Genomic DNA, 11371 nt, shown 5'->3' with positions numbered 1-11371 from the left:
TGCCTCCTCCAAGTATATGTGGATGGAGTAAAGCTTTTGGGACCTCCATTTGGTGATGTGGCATGACTCAAAATGAGAAGAAACAGCTGCAAACATCCATTATTAATTGGAACATGAAATGTATGAAGTATGAATGTAGGAAAATTGGAAGTTGTCAAAAATGAAATGGAACACACAAAGACTGATATCCTAGACATTACTGAGCTAAAATGGACTGGTTTTGGCCATTTTGAATTAGACAACCATATTATTTACTATGCTGAGAATGACAAATTGAAGAGGAATGGGGTAGCATTTATTGTCACAAAGAATGTTTCAAGATCTATTGTGAAGTATAATGCTGTCAGTGATAAGATAATATCCATATGCCTGAAGGAAAATCAGTTAGTACTATTATTATTCAAATTTACACACCAACCACCAAAGCCAAAGATGAGGAAATTGAAGATATTTACCAACTTCTGCAGTCTGAAATTGACCAAACATGCAGTCAAGATGTGTTGATTATTATTGGTGATTGGAATGCAAAAGTTGGAAACAAAGAAGAATCACCAGTAGTTGGAAAATATGGCCTTGGTGACAGAAATAACACTGGAGATCACATAGTAGAATTTTGCAAGGCCAACAACTTATTCATTGCAAATACCTTTTTTCAACAACATAAATGGGGGCTCTTCATGTGAACTTTGCCAGATGGAGTACACAGGAATCAGATCAACTACATCTATGGAAAGAGGCAATGGAGAAGCTCAATATTTTCAGCCAAAAGAAGACCAGGATCTGAATGTGAAAAAGACCTTCAACTGTTCATATGCAAGTTCAAGTTGAAGCTAGATACGATTAAAACAAATCCACAAGAACCAAAATATGACCTTGAGGATATCCTTCCTGAATTTAGAGACCATCTAAAGAATAGATTTGATGCATTGAACATCAATAACCGAAAGCCAGAAGAGTGTAGGATGACATCAAGAACATCATCTATGAAGAAAGCAAAAGGTCATTAAAAATACAGGAATGGAAGAAAAGACCAAAATTGATGTCACAAGTAGGAATATAGCATCATACCTGTAGACCACATGTTTGTTCCCTCTGGCATCTTAATTCCTGAATAACTAAAGCAGATAGAGGCAGTGATACTGGAGTTATGAGCAACTAAGGAGAAGATAGGGTATAAGACTTAGTGCTCGTGGAGGAAAAAAAAAAAAAAAGCAGGTTAAACAACTGCTAAAGAAAAATAAACAAAACTGCCTAGCTGGCAGAGAGACAGAGGAATGGAGAAGTAGAGGACTCATTAGCAATACAAAAGAAGTTGGTGGAGAAAAGGAGGAAAAAATAATCATGGAACCTACAGAGATTTTGGGAACTCAGAATACCTGGATCAGGAGTTATTGACAGAGACCTTGGGAGCTGAGCTGAGTGAATAGATAACTTTGCTGGGAAACAGATGAACTCCCCCCCCCCTCCACTTGGATCAGGCTGCCACAGAGTTCAGAAAGGAGTGGGGAATGGGGGAAGCTCTTTCTGAGTGGGCAGCACTCTGGAGCAAGTGCACAGTGGTGGGCTTTGGTTCAACTCTTCCATGACTGCTTTTTAGTACAGAGTGGACTGGGGTACTGTGTTTTCCTGGCTTCTCAATTCAACTAGAAAGTGGTGACCCTCTATCCCTTGGGCTCTGTTGATACTGAACCACTGGTTTCTGATTGACAGTAGTATGTCATCATTAGTAGCCTTTCCAGGAAGACACAAACCATGCTGCCTGAGCTAGCAGCACCTCTCCCAAATGCAGAAAATGGGGATTCACTACTGGCACTGCGTTTCCTTTTTTTCTTTGTCTTTTTACCCCTTCTCCCCTGCTTCATCCAACAGAAGGAATGTATGAATCCACCACAACACCTGCTCATCCCCACTCCAAGTCCCCTTCATGATGAATAGAGACCTGCATCCATATCCTCACCAGTGATTCCACCAATGCAAAGAGAACAGGAGAGCAACCTAGTGCAGCTGAATTAATAGCCCAAAATGGACACCTGCTCCACACTTTCAGATATAGTGAAACATAAAATCAGGGTGAAACAAATCAATACATAATTAACATTTAAAGACAACAATTTCAAAATGTCTAAGAAACAACATACAACCTCAAATCAAACAAAAACAGGACAAGACAATAGAAACAAAACCCCAAGCTAAAGAAGTATCTATCACTGAAGAAGAACAGGCAATAGAATTATCTGAAAAAGAATTCAGAAGATATGTATATAGTGCTCTCCAAAAGCTCAAAAACAACCACAAAAAGAACCAAGGAGAACATGGAATTCAGGAAAACCATTCAAGAACAAAATAACAAGATAAATACACAATTAGAACTTAATACAAAAGCAGTAGTTAGAAATCCAGATGAATACTAAAATTTCAGAGTTGGACAACACAGTGGAAGGATAAAAGAGTAGACTAGAACTGGCCAAAGAACATATTTTTCAACTAGAAGACAAATCCTTTGACAGCAGTCCATATGAAGAAAAATGAGAACAAAGATTTAAGAGAAATGAAGAGAACCTAAGAGTTGTAAGGGATGACATGAAAAGAAACAACATACACCTCACTGGACTACCAGAACAAAATGAAGAAGAAATAAAAAAAAACCCACTGAGAAAATTGTGGAAAACTTTTAACAGAAAATTCTCCCCATATCATGAAGGAAGAAAAGATATTTGTCCAAGAAACTCAACAAACCCCATACAGGATAGATCCAAAGAGAAAGTCACCAAGACATATCATAATCAAACTCTCCAAAACAAAAGATAAAGAAAGAATATTGGGAGCAGCTTGGGGAAAATGAAATGTCACCTACAATGGACAACTGATAAGATTAAGTTCTGATTACTCAGCAGAAACCATGCAAACAAAAAGACCATGGGACAGCATTTATAAAACACTGGAGGAAAGAACTTCCAATGAAGAATTTTATATCTAGCCAAATTGTCCATCAAATATGAAGGTGGAATCAACAAATTCTCAGACTAACAGAAATTAAGGGAATTTTTTAAACACGGACCAACCTTACAAGAAATGCTAAAAGGAGTCTTTTCAATAAAGAATCCACAACAGAGAACAACAAATTAAAATCAGGACACTTGACATCAACACTTAGAAATGAAACCAGAAATAGATACTCAAAATAAGCTCATAAGACAATATACACGAAGAAATAAGGGAGTCAATCTACTGACAACACCAGCAACAAAGGAAACAGGGAATAAAAATCTAATCACAAAACTTCCAAATGGAGAGGAAGATAGGACAATGTCTTTGCATAATTGATTCTTTGAAACTTAAAGAGATAAGAATTTACTTCCATATAACAACAAAGAAATCAACACCCCACCTAAGCAAACCCAGAAAGAAGAAAGACGTATGGGTTGAGTAAGCAGAAAAACAACAGTAATGAAGAAAAGAGAAGAAACACTTGATAACAAATGAGCTCAGCATAGAAAAATATTTGGAAGAAGGAAATCACCAACAACACAACAGAAAACACAATAGAATGACAGCAATAAATTCATACCTATCACTAATTACAGTCAATGTCAGTGAACTAAACACAATAGTCAAGAGAAAAGAGTGGCTCATTGGAGAAGAAAAGAATACCCATTGATATGCTGCCTGTAAGAGACCTATCAAAGACACAAAGATAAAAACAAATAAAAAAATTAAGGAGTAGAAAAATTTACCAAGCTAATGGCAGCCAAAAAAGAGCAGGAATGGCAATATAAATTTCTGATTAAATAGACTTCAAGGTGAAATACAGCATAAAGGACAAAGGACACTATATGATGCTAAAAGGATCAATTGACTAAAAAGATATCCCCATAATTAATATCTATGCAGTCAAATAAAGTGCTCCAAAATATGTGATGCAAATACTAAATGAATTGAAAGAGAAAATAGACAACTCTACAATAGTAGTAGGGGGCTTTAACACACCACTTTCAAGGAGGGACAAATCAACTAGAAAAAAACTCAACAAAGATACAGAAGAACTCAACAACACAGTCAACCAACTTGATCTCATAGAGAGAGCACTCCACTCAACAAAAGCACAATACACATTCTTCACCACACATGGATCATTCTCCAGAATAGACCATATGTTAGGACACAAAACAAGTCTCAATAAATTAAGAAACATTGAAATACTACAAAGCATCTTCTTGGACCACAGTGCTATAAAGTTAGAAATCAATAATAGGAAGAACAAGGAAAAAATATCAAATACATAGAAACTGAATAATACACTGTTCTAAAACTACTAGGTAACAGAACAAATAAAGTGTGAAATAAAAAACAATTCCTAGAAACAAATGAGAATGAAGATACATACTACCAAAACCTATGGGACAGAGCAAAAGCAGTACTCAAAGGTCAATTTATAACAATAAATGCACACACCAAACAGATGACAGAAACAAAACTGAACAACTTCAAAAATTAGAAGAAGAGCAACAAAAAAAAAAAAAAAAAAAGAAAGAAAGAAAGGAAACCTACAGTATCCAGAAGTAAGGAGATAGTAAAGATCAGAGCAGAAATAAATGAACAGAAAACAAAAATAGAGAAAATCAATAAAACAGGAAGCTGGTTCTTCAAAGAGATTAACAAAATTGACAAGCCACTTGCAAATCTAATAAAGGAAAAGAAAAAAAAGATGCAAATAACATGAATAATAAACAAAAAGGGTGACATCACAACAGAAGCAACTGAAATAAAAAAGATATTGACAACACATTATGAAGAAATGTACTCCCACAGATTCAAGAACCTAGAAAAGCTGGACAAGTTTCTAGAAACACAAGGCCTACCTAAACTATCTCAGTCTGAGATAGAATACTTGAACAGACCCATAACAAAAGAAGAACTGAGCAGGTTATAAAAAACTTTCCACAGGAAAAAGTCCTGGCCCAGATGACTTCACTGGAGAATTCTACCAAACATTCAGGGAAGAATTGAAACCTATACTACTCAAACTATTCCAGAACATAGAAAAAGATGGAATACTTCCAAATTCATTTTATGAAGCAAGCATAACACTGATACCAAAACCAGGGAAAGACACCACTAAAAAGGAAAACTACAGACCAATATCCCTCATGAATACAGATGCAAAGATCTTCAACAAAATCCTAGCCAACAGAATCCAACAATATATCACACACACACACACACACACACACACACAAAACTATCCTGACTAAGTGGGATTCATACCGGGTATGCAAGGATGGTTCCACATCAGAAAAACAATCCATGTAATCCATCACAAAACAAAAGAACCATATGATCATATCAATTGATTCAGAAAAGGCATTTGATAAAATCCAGCACTTGTTCCTGTTCAGAACTCTCAGCAAAACAAGGATAGAAGGGAAATTCCTCGACATAATAAAGGACATATACACAAAGCTGACAGCCAACATTACGGTTAATGAAGAAAGACTCAAAGCATTCCCTTTGGAACAGGAACTAGACAAGGATGCCCTCTATCACCACTTCTATTTAACATTGTATTGGAAGTTCTAGCTAGGGCAATAATGCAAGAAAGAGAAATAAAAGGCATCCAAATTGGCAAAGAGGAAGTAAAGCTATCTCTATTTGCAGATGCCATGATTGTACACATAGAAAACCCAAGACACTCAGACAAAAAATGACAGGAAAATTACTGAGAGGTTCAGCAAAATGGCAGGATACAAGGTCAACATACAAAAAATCAGTTGGATTCCTCTACATCAACAAAGAGGCCTGTGAAATGGAATTAGGAAAACAATACCATTTACAATAACTACAACAAAGATAAAATATCTAGTAATAAATCTTACCAGAGACATGAAAGACCTATACAAGGAAAACTACAAAATACTACCACAAGAAACTGCAAGGCTTCTACACAAGAACCTGCCTTGTTCTTGGATAAGAAGATTGAATATTGTGAAAATGTCAACATTACCCAAAACAATCTTCACAGTCAATGAAATTCCAATCCAGATACCATCAATATATTTCAAGGATATAGAAAACCCAATTATTAATTTCATATGGAAAGGAAAGATACCTCTGATAAGCAAAGCATCGCTGAAGAAGAAAAACAAAGTGGGAAATCTCATACTCCCAGATCTTAAAACCTACTCTACAGCCACAGTAGTTAAAACAGCATGGTACTGGTACAATGATAGATACATAGACCAATGGAATACAATAAAAAATCCAGCTATAGACCTATCCATCTATGAACAACTGATCTTTGACAAAAGACCAAAACCCATTAAATGGGGGAGTGATAGCCTTTTTAACCATTGGTGCTGGCAAAATTGGATATCCACTTGCAGAAAAATGAAACAAGACCCATACCTCACCCCATACACAAAAACAAACTCAAGTTGGATCAAAGACTTAAATGTAAAACCCAAAATGATAAAGCTCATCAAAGATAAAATAGAGGCATATCTGGGCTCTAATGTACAGCATGGGAGCTCTGGTAGCATAATGCCTAAGGTACTTGACTGTTAACCAGAAGGCTGATGGTTCAAACCCACCAGCCACTTCTCAGAAGGAAGGTTGGGCAATCTACTTCTGCAGTGATACCGCCTCAGAATCCCAAGGAGGGGTCACTATGAGTCAGGTCCGACTCAATGGCACATAACAACAACAACAATGTACAGCATAAATAGACTATCAAGCATAACTTGAAATGCTCAGGCAGTGGAAGAGAAGCTAGATGAGTGGGACCTTTTAAAAATGAAATTCCTATGTGCATTGAAAGACTTCTCCAAATGGGTAAAGAGAGAACCTCCAAATTGGTAAAAAAAAAAAAATGGCTATGACATATCTGACAAAGGACTTATCGCCAAATTTATGGAAAAATTCAACAACTCAATACCTAAAAGACAAACAATTCAATTCAAAGATGAGCAAGGGACATGAACAGACACTTGACTAAAGATGATATGCTTGTGGCCAATAAAAACATGAGGAAATATGATCATTAGCCATTGTTATGTGCCATCGAGTCAGACCTGACTCATAGTGACCCCTCCTTGGGTTTCCAAGGCTGTATCACTATGGAAGTACATTGCCTAACCTTCCTTCTGAGGAGTGGCTGGTGGGTTAGAACTGCCAGCTTTCTGGTTAGAAGTCAAGTGCCTTAGGCACTTTGCTACCAGAGCTCCTACCCATTTAAAGAAATGGAAATGAAAACAATGATGAGATAGCATCTCACCCCAGTAATAATAGTTCAAAAAGACAAAAAACTAAAAATGCTGGTGAGGTTGTAGACAGATTGGAACTCTCATACACTGCTGATGGGACTACAAAATGGTACAACCACTGTGGCAAATGGTATGGAATTTCCTTAAAAAACTGAAAATAGAAATACCATTTGATTCAGCAATTCTATTACTAGGAATACATCCTAAAGAGGTGAGAGACATGACACGAACAGACACATGCACACCCATGTTCACTGCAGCACAATTCACTATAGCAAAGAGATGGAAACAACCTAGATGCCCACCAACAGAAGAATGGATAACAAAATTATGGTAAATCCACACAATGGAATACTATGCAACATTAAAGAACAATGAAGAATACACGAATAATCTCACAACATGGATGAATTTGGAGGACTTCATGCTGAGTGAAATAAGTCAATCACAATAGGACAACTATTGTATGAGTCCATTATTGTAAAAGATCAAAGAAGGGTTTACTTAGGGAAGGGAATTCACTTTGTAGGTTACTGGGGATGGGAGGGAAGGGAAGGGAAAATTTTGGACTAATTGGAGTTCACATGTTGATTTAGGTAAGTGGAGGGTGGTATGGTTAGAGTTTGTGATAAGCATGATGATGTTGGGGAAAGGAAGGACACTGAAATGTAAACATGAGATAAAGACAACAGAGGCAAATACTAGTACATGCACAATACTGCATTACCACTAACACCAAACACCAGGTTACAGATAAATACATAGACAACCAAGAAGATCAGGTGTGTAAACAGAAATGTACCTTACCAAGGAGAGATTTAGCTGAAGATAATTTTTTATACAAGTGATACAAAATTAGCCACATGCATCACAGAAGCAACAGAAGACAGAGATGGAGTAACCTTTCAGAGGCAACCCAAAACCTTGAGAAAGAATCACTGGGCCCACTGATTCGGGACCATAGTACTGGAGAACACCAAGCTCAATTGGCAAAATGCAGTACATAAAAATCTTGTTCTACAACCTACTTTGATGGTAGCAACTGGGGTCTTAAATGCTTTCAAAGAGCCATCTAAGATGCAACTATTGGTCTCCTCTCATCTGAAGCAAAGAAGAGTGAAAAAAATCAAGGGCATTTGGAAACAATTAGCCCAAGAATATGATGGACCTCGAGACCAGAAGAAATAGATGGTGCCTGGCTACCAATGCCAACCACTCGGGAAGGGATCAAAACTGGGTATCCTGGATAGAGTGGGAGGAAAAATGTGGAACAAAATTCAGAAATACAAAAATGACCAGTATTACTTGTCAGATAGGGCCTGGTGGAACCCTTAAGACTATGGCTGTGGGATACCCTCTGGGCCTAGGATTGGACTCACTCCCAAGGATTGGCTCCCAGCCCAACAGTAGAAATACTTACATAAAGAACGCCCACCCCAGGACAATGCACCCACCTACTCTAGGGAGATATACCCCTTAGAGCAATCAACCATGGGGCACCAGAGAGGCAGGATTCACACAGAGGGAAAGCTGGACAGATAAGAGTGTGTAGTTAAGAAGAGCACAGGGAGGGAGTGGTCACAGTGATAGGAGGGGAAGAGAGTGCATTACGGTCAGACATTGTAATTGGGATATGAAATCAAATGTACATGAACTATTGAATGTAAAACAAAGTTTGCTCTGTCAATTTGCACCCAAAACACACACACACACACACACATATGCACAAGGGATGTCAGACAAGACTCTGAAACTTGCCATTTAACGGAGAGTAGCTAAAGCAAATGGAAGAATGACAAGGTTAAAGAGCTGAATAGAATATTTCAAAGAGCAACTTGAGAAGACAAAGTCAATTATTATAATGAAATGTGCAAAGATCTGGAGTTAGAAAACCAAAAGGGAAGAACACGCTCAGTATTTCTCAAGCTGAAAGAACTGAATTAAAATTCAAGCCTTGAGTTGCAATATTGAAAGCTTCTATGGGCAAAATACTGCATGATACAGGAAACATTAAAAAAAAAAAAAAAAAAAAGACAGAAGGAATACATAGAGTCACTGTTCCAAAAAGAATTGGTGGATGTTCATCCATTCCACGAGGTGACATATGATCAAGAAGCAACGTACTGAAGGAATAAGTCAAAGCTGCACTGAAGGACTGGTGAAGAACACGGCTCTAGAAATTAATGGAATACCCATTAAGATGTTTCAACAAATGGGTGCAACATTGGAGGCACTCATTCGTCTATGACAAGAAGTTTGGAATATAGGTAACTGGCCAACTCACTGGAAGTAATCCATATTTGCACCCATTACAAAGAAAGGTCATCCCACAGAATGTGAACATTATCAAAGAATGTCATTAATGTCACATACAAGTAAAATCTTGCTGGTGATAATTTTAAAATGGTTGCAGCAGTATTTTGACAGAGAACATCCAGAAATGCAAGGTGGATTCAGAAGAGAATGTGGAATGAGGGATATCATTGCTGATGTCAGATGGCTCTTGACTGAAAGCAAAGAATACCAGAAAAATGTTTACTATTGTTTTATTGATTATGCAAAGGCATTTGACTGTGTTGATCATAACAAATTATGGATAACATTGAGAAGAATGGGAATCCCAGAATACTTAATTGTGCTCATGAGGAAACTGTCCATAGATTAGGATGCTGTCATTTGAACAGAACAAGGGGATACTGCATGGTTTAAAATCAAGAAGGGAGCATGTCAGAGTTGTAGCCTTTGACCATGCTTATTCGATCTGCATGATGAACAATAATCCAAGAAGCTGGACTATATGAAGAAGAGCATGGCATTAAGATTGGTGGAAGACTCATTAACAACCTACTCTATGCAGATAACACCACTTTGCTTGCTGAAAGTGAAGATGACTTGAAGCACTTACTGATGAAGATTAAAGACTATAGTCTGCAGTATGGATTGCATCTCAATATAAAGTAAATGAAAATCCTTACCACTGGACCAATAAGCAGCATCACAGTAAATGGAGAAAAGATTGAAGTTGTAAAATATTTCATATTACTTTGATCACAATTAACAGCAATGGAAGCAGCAGTCAAGACATCACACAACATAGTGCACTGGTCAAATCTGTTGCAAAAGACTTTTTTAAAGTGATGAAGAGCAACCATACCTTTTTGAGAACTAAGGTGTGCCTAACCCAAGCCATGGTATTTTCAGTCGTCTCTTATGCATATGAGAGCTGGACAATGAATAAGGAAGACCGAAGAAAAGTTGTGCTTTTGAGTTGTGGTGTTGGTGAAGAATACTGAAAGTTCCATGCACTGCCAGAAGAACTAACAAATCTGTCCTGGATGAAGTGCAGCTGGAATGCTCCTTGGAAGTGAGAATGGCCAGACTTCCTCTCATCTACTTTGATCATGTTGTCAGAAGGGACCATTCCCTGGAGAAGGATATCATACATGGTATCGGATCATATAATCTGCAAATAAGAGTAGTTTTACTTCTTCCTTACCAATTTGGATGCATTTTATTTATTTTCTTGCCTTATTTCCTGGCTAGGACTTCCAATACAATGTTGAATAGAAGTGATGATAGAAAGCATCCTTGTCTGTTTCAGTTTCTCTGTATTGATCATGATGTTGGCTGTTCTTTTTACATACATATTCTTTACTATGTGAGGAAATTCTCTTCTATTCCTAGTTTTCTGGGAGCATTTTTTTTTTAAATCAGGAATAAGTGTTGGATTTTATAAAATGACTTTTCTAAATCAATTGATATGATCCTGTGGCTCTTTTCCTACTTTACTTATGTGATGGATTATGTTGATTGTTTTTCTAATGTTGTACCATCCTTTCATACCTAATATGAATCCCACTTGGTCATGATGTATTATTATTTGATACATAGTTAGAGTCTATTGGTTAGGGGTTTGTAGAAGATATTTGCACTTATATTCATGAGGGATATTGCTCTGTAGTTTGCCTTTTTAGTGCTGTCTTTGCCTGGTTTTGGTGTCAGGGTTATGCTTGCTTCATAAAAGGAATTTGAGGAACTTCCATCCTTTTCTATGTTTGGGAATAGCTTGAGTAGGATTGGTGTCAACTCTTCTCTGAATGTTTGGTAGAATT

This window comes from Orycteropus afer, unplaced genomic scaffold (assembly GCF_000298275.1).
Source record: "Orycteropus afer afer isolate SDZICR_OR568_19922 unplaced genomic scaffold, OryAfe1.0 scaffold00283, whole genome shotgun sequence".
Lineage (NCBI taxonomy): Eukaryota > Metazoa > Chordata > Mammalia > Tubulidentata > Orycteropodidae > Orycteropus > Orycteropus afer.
This window is presented reverse-complemented; position numbering follows the sequence as displayed.